This window comes from Erigeron canadensis, chromosome 4, assembly GCF_010389155.1.
Source record: "Erigeron canadensis isolate Cc75 chromosome 4, C_canadensis_v1, whole genome shotgun sequence".
Taxonomy (NCBI): domain Eukaryota; kingdom Viridiplantae; phylum Streptophyta; class Magnoliopsida; order Asterales; family Asteraceae; genus Erigeron; species Erigeron canadensis.
This window is the reverse complement of record NC_057764.1, coordinates 43,115,574-43,121,573: the sequence shown is the minus strand read 5'-3', so window position 1 is coordinate 43,121,573 and position 6,000 is coordinate 43,115,574.

The window sequence follows — 6,000 nt, the reverse complement described above, 5'->3', positions numbered from 1 at the left end:
GTTAGTAATTCCGAAGAATTAATCTGAAAGAGAGTTGTTTTAAACAGTTAAATTAAAAGTCATCTACTTTGAATCAGATTCATAACATGTTTTGGTTGCATAGTTAAATACAATAGTTGGGATCTAAATAAGTCACTAGACTCAGTCACGTGGGTACCACCCTATCCGCTAACAAATCCGTGTCTCCTACTCAAATCCCATAACCGATTAGCTACAAGTGTAAGTACCACCCTGTCCACCTATAGTTGTCTAACCAATTAGCTTGTTTAACTATTTAAATAACAATCTTGTCTAGTTGACTTACCAAGCCATTTAACAGATTAATTCTTCTTCTTATTATTATTATTATTATTATTATTATTATTATACCGTTCACTATCATACCATGACCTATCGATAATCGTTTATACCATAAACAATTAAAATCATATACGCACACAACGGGTACCACCACAAAGCATACATATATCATCAACGATAATAATAATAAACTACAAAGAATTAATTCATCAAGATCACGATAAAACGTTAAGTGTATCTAGCATGCAACCATCACATAATCATGTCACTTCATATAGTAGATGATAAAATATCTAGCTACTCATAGTAATAGAACAATCACAATCAATAATATATGAAAACATAATGTACCAACAAAAAAATAGAGAATTGATTGATGTCGAATTACTGCTGGTCAATCTTGCGGCTGTGACTTACACACACGGCACCACCACCTTCTCGATCTCTATTGATGATTATGATGATAATATTGTTATGGATTGATGTTTGATTTCACGGATGATATGGAGGTGTTAGGAGGGCTTAGATCTGGAGAAAATACCTTTGAAGCAGCCCTGAAGTCGTATGCAAGAAGTGTTGTTCGACTCTAGGGTTTTAGAGGGGTATTTATAGGTTTTCGGGAAGTTCCAGATCTGACCGACACTGGTAGTGGTGCTGGGTGAAGTCCCAGCGGCACTGGTGAGGCTCCAGAGGCGCTGGTAAGGTCTCAACTGTAACACCCCAACTAAGGCAGAACAATGAGATGCACAGAAAGTCGAGTATTCAAGACAAATGATTATAAATAACATTCACCATAGCTTTATTTGATAAAAAGAATTTACAAATGTACAAGCATGTGGACAATCCCCAAGTACAATACGTCTACTGAACTTGGATATTAAGTTCACGAAACAAATAACAAACACATGAAATAATATACTACAACAATCAAGGCGGATTCCATTGTCCATCACAAGGGTTGATCTTTGACTCCAAGTGCAATGCAAATAATCATGATGCATATAATTCCTCAAAGCTTAAGCTATTTTCCTGAAAAGCATGAAGAAAAAGTGTCAACTACGAAAACGTAGTTGGTGAGTGCATACGTTTTTAAGTAAATCTCGTTGCATAACCATTTTAAACACTTAGGAAACATGTTAGTAGATGTCAACATACCCAAACACTTGACCGACAAATTCTCCATATCATATTATCAAGTATTTCCCAATACCACAATGTTATCTCAAAGCGTTGATAATCCATGGTAATTATAAAGTTCTCATTTGTCAAATCATTCTTGAGAGAAAAATATATCAAACGATTAATCATATTTCACATCAAAACCATTCACTCATCAAGATTTCAATATCGCCAATTTCAACAACTTTCAAGACTCCATATAGGATTCAATACCCAAACCGTATGTTCATTCCATAATAACCAAAGTATGTCAAAATCTGTCATTAGTAATATTCACATTGATATTTTGGATGAGTTAACTTGAGCCACTACTAAGACCGATCTTCCGTCCAATCAATATAATCAAAGTGTGTCCAATAGCAATAATGCAAGGCACATGCTGTCAATCATGTGCAATAATAATAAGTGGGTCGTGCCATGGAGACGACCACATAATATAAAGTAGATTAGAGCACCCCTAGGCAGACCGGAGATGAGGGCGGCCACAGAGGCGGCCCGTCAACCCGCTGCCATCTTGGTGAGTAAGGGGGACGTAAATACTAGTTGCGCAACCCTCTAACTACAGGCCTCCCCTTTCGGAGTTAATAGTAGTATGACCGGGACCAAGGTTGACAGAACTCAAACTCATCATATAATATATAACATGTTGAACATACAAAAATTCTCATATCATAATCATTCTTTCAAAGTATCATTTCATAATAGAAAACAATTTTATTTATCATGTTTTTCACCCCGAAAAGTAAAACATATAAAGGAGTTTGAAAGGGGGCTATGACTCACCTTGATATGCTGCATATTATATTCACTTATCCAAAATGGGTACTTCCCAGCTATTGCTTCCTTGATCATATATTCCATCATGGTCCTCGATACATTTCAAAGCCAAGACTATCCCTACGAGAGGACTAATATACGTAAGTTCCTATCTTAAGCCTTCGCTTAGAAATGTCATTCTCATTATGTTGTTATCAATTATGGGATCCAAGTGTATTGCTAATATTCGCATCTTTTTGGTTGTAAAGATTGATGGTGAAAAAGGTTACTTTCATTATACTCGTAGTTATAAGTTGTTGGAATTTCGGTAACTTGGCTTCGTTTGCGGTTTTGTTTGTTATCTTGTATTATTATATGGGAATGCCACATTAAGTTATATTATCCTTATTCATCATTTGATGTGTAACCGATTTTAGTACGAATTTTCATTTGTGATATCAATTTATAGTTTGATTAACGTAATTATTTATGTCCATTCTATTTAATCATTCTGTGTTATTTTGATTACGCTTATCTTTTATTCACATATTTCTCAATATGTTTTATGATTATCCGGGTTTATGAAATTCGTTTAAGTGTTATGGGCCATCACCAATTGGGCCTAAATGTGATGGGTTTTTAAGTGACTTGGCTCAACTTAGTTATTGGGCTTAACCTTATTTGGGTTAGGTGCTTAATGGGTCATATGGTTTATTGGGCCAAGTGGGCCTACTGATTTATGGTCCTTTGGGTTCACTAATTGGGCCGGTTTAGCCCATCATGGTCTTTAGTTCATTACTTAGCTCATTACACAAATTATTAGTTCACTTTAGAATTTTTTGTTTTTAATTCACATTTTTATGAAATGTTGGCTACTATTTTGGGGTCAAACCGAACTATTTGGACCTTTATGATTTTTATAGACTTATATGTGTTCAGTTATGTTTTAAATTTTGGCTTAATTTATAAAGAATGTTTACTACCTCTAAATAATTTTAGAAGTGAAAGTGGTCAAAACAGTCACTGTTTTGCATACTCGAATGTTTTATAAAAGTTCTTTGGGTTTTGCTCTAAATAAAAATTCTAAGATTTTATTTTAAGTTTAGGACATATTGAAATTACTTTTAACCAAGTATGACCTCCTGGAACCTTATGGATTAGGAGATAAAAATCGCTAAAGTTGATAAAATATTTAGAGAAAAAAAAGTGCAGTTTTGACCAGTTTTAGTAGAAAAATCATATCTTTTGTTTGGCTCAGGATTTTTGAGTGATTCTGGGTGGAGGTTAAACTTAACTCATTTATCTAGAACTTTTGTTTTGAAAGTTTTACTTGAAACGTCCCTCATATGTCCAGTTTATCCATTCCAAGACAGAAGATTAAATCTGACAGAAAGTATTTTGGTTAATCCAACTCTCCAATGGTGTCGGTTGCTTGTTTTAGCCTCTAGATTACCACTAACAAGATTATTACTTTATTTTGCATTTCTTAACATCAAATATACAGATTTCATTCAATTTCAAGATCAACAAACATCATTTATACTTGAACCTTCATTCAACAAAAATCAATAAACTTAGTTCTTGCAAAAATCATCCAAAAATGTGATTGCATGTGACCATCTAACCATTTTATGAACAAATCTCTTAACAAATCTTTCATACAACATAAAAATAAGTTTATTTATGAAAATTACAGAAAATATGTTCCATCTATATCAACACAAATCGACTTTTATAAAGATCCATCAACTAGTTTGACAGCTTTCTCATGAACCATCACTTTTGGGTCTTATTTGAGTTGAATCCTTGAATCTTTCCTCTAGATCTTGACATGCAATGGCATGAAAGGAAAGATTCTATCAACATTCCCTCATTAAGTGTATTTTGAAGAAGAAAATCAAAGAAAAACATGGTTTTTGATAAAGATCTTTTAGTAAATACAAAAACAAGATTGATTAAACAAAGAGATGAAGATTTATACCCTTGATGAACTCGGTTTTGATGATGTTTCTGGGCAAAAAATTTCGTGGCCTTCTACCCTCTATATCCCCCTTTCTTTGCTTGAAAACACCCTTAATCTTAGCTTGAATTAACCCTTGATTAATCTACCTTAAACCCTTATTATTTGTATGTGTTTATGTTGATTTTTCTTCCCTTTTTCTTGGTTTAGGGCTGCCGATATTAGAGAGAAAAAGTGGTGAAGGAGAAGAGTTTTGAGAGAGAAAATGAGTTATGTGTGGGTAAGTATGTATTGGGAGTGTAAGGGAATTGAGTGTTATGGTGTATGGGGAGTGTAAGGAGTCTTAAAAATTGATTGGAGGGTGTATATGGGGAAAAGGGGGCCGGCCTTGGATGGGTAAAAAGGAGGTGAATTTCAAATTTTATTTTGTAAAATTATAAGTGTATGTACATGTATAATTTATATAAATTGTAAATGTGTTTAAGCTTATAAGTTAATTGGTTTTCTAGACTAAATATATGTTTATATGTGTATATATATATCGTGAGCATACATGTATGTATATATATAGTTTTTGTGTTTTTAACTTGTTACTTAACTCTTTGTCATAAACTTGTATTTAGATTAGACATATATATATATACTTATTATTATTCAAGCGCTTTTATGTGCTTACGGGTTTTTAATCATATTTTTAAGATGGTCATTACATATTTGTGTTTATAGACACTTAGTTTGCTTGATGACTAAATTGTTGGACATCCATTAGGATTCTTGATCGTTATCTCAACTTGTGATTCTTACATTATTGTTTATATAACTTGATTGGTTAACAAATAAATTTTTGTTCAATGGTATTTCATCAAGTTCAATTAGAACTAAAATATTGCTAGAGATTGTCTTGAATGATTATAGTTATTGTTTATGGCATTTCTAAGTCATTTCATTGTACTAGGGGGCAATTATCACTATCCGTTGAATGTCTAGAAGATCAATTCTCTAAATAAACCTCTAGGGATAGATACCTAGATAAATATAAGTAAGTTGTCCTAGCCGAAAATTGAGGGTTGTTACATCAGCGGCCGCTGGTTGGCTTCCAGCTCCGCTGGTGATGTTCTAGCTCCGCTGGTTGGCTTCAGGATTACTTCCAGCGGCGCTGGAGAGAAATGAGCGGCACTGGAGGCTTCAGGTGCAACACGAAAGTTGTAGATCTTTCTCTCGCCTTTCCGTGGATAGCTTATTAGTCAGAAACGAAGTTCGTATGAAGGAGTTATGCCCAAAGTACTAACACATGGTCATAGGCTTCATGTCAACACAAGTTTCTTCATCTTAAATCTTGAATCTCGACCTGAATCTTCATCGAACCATCATTTACCTTCTTTTAAGTCCTTCATCACCATTTCTTGACGTTTTCCTTCATGCCACGAGCAATGAACCTGAAATCACATATTCAAGCCATTAAGTATCATAAGTTCAGTCAAATGACTATGAAATGACCAAAACTAGTGTGGTAAAAGTCTATATAATTATCGCTCATCAATTACTAACTATTTTACTAACTAATTACAAGGTGACGATTCGGTCACAAAACCCCCTCCTTAATTTGAACTGCTTTATGTCAACAATTACTGTACTTAAGTCCTTGTGATCAACATCGGATTTACCAAGTCAACTATATTGCATACGAACGGGTCCACTGCCCGAAAATGTGTAGTAGTGAGTAGCTAGATGATTCATGTTATAAATATAAGACTCGAAATTACACATCAATGACATGCAAAAAATATTTTGGAAAACCAAAAGTA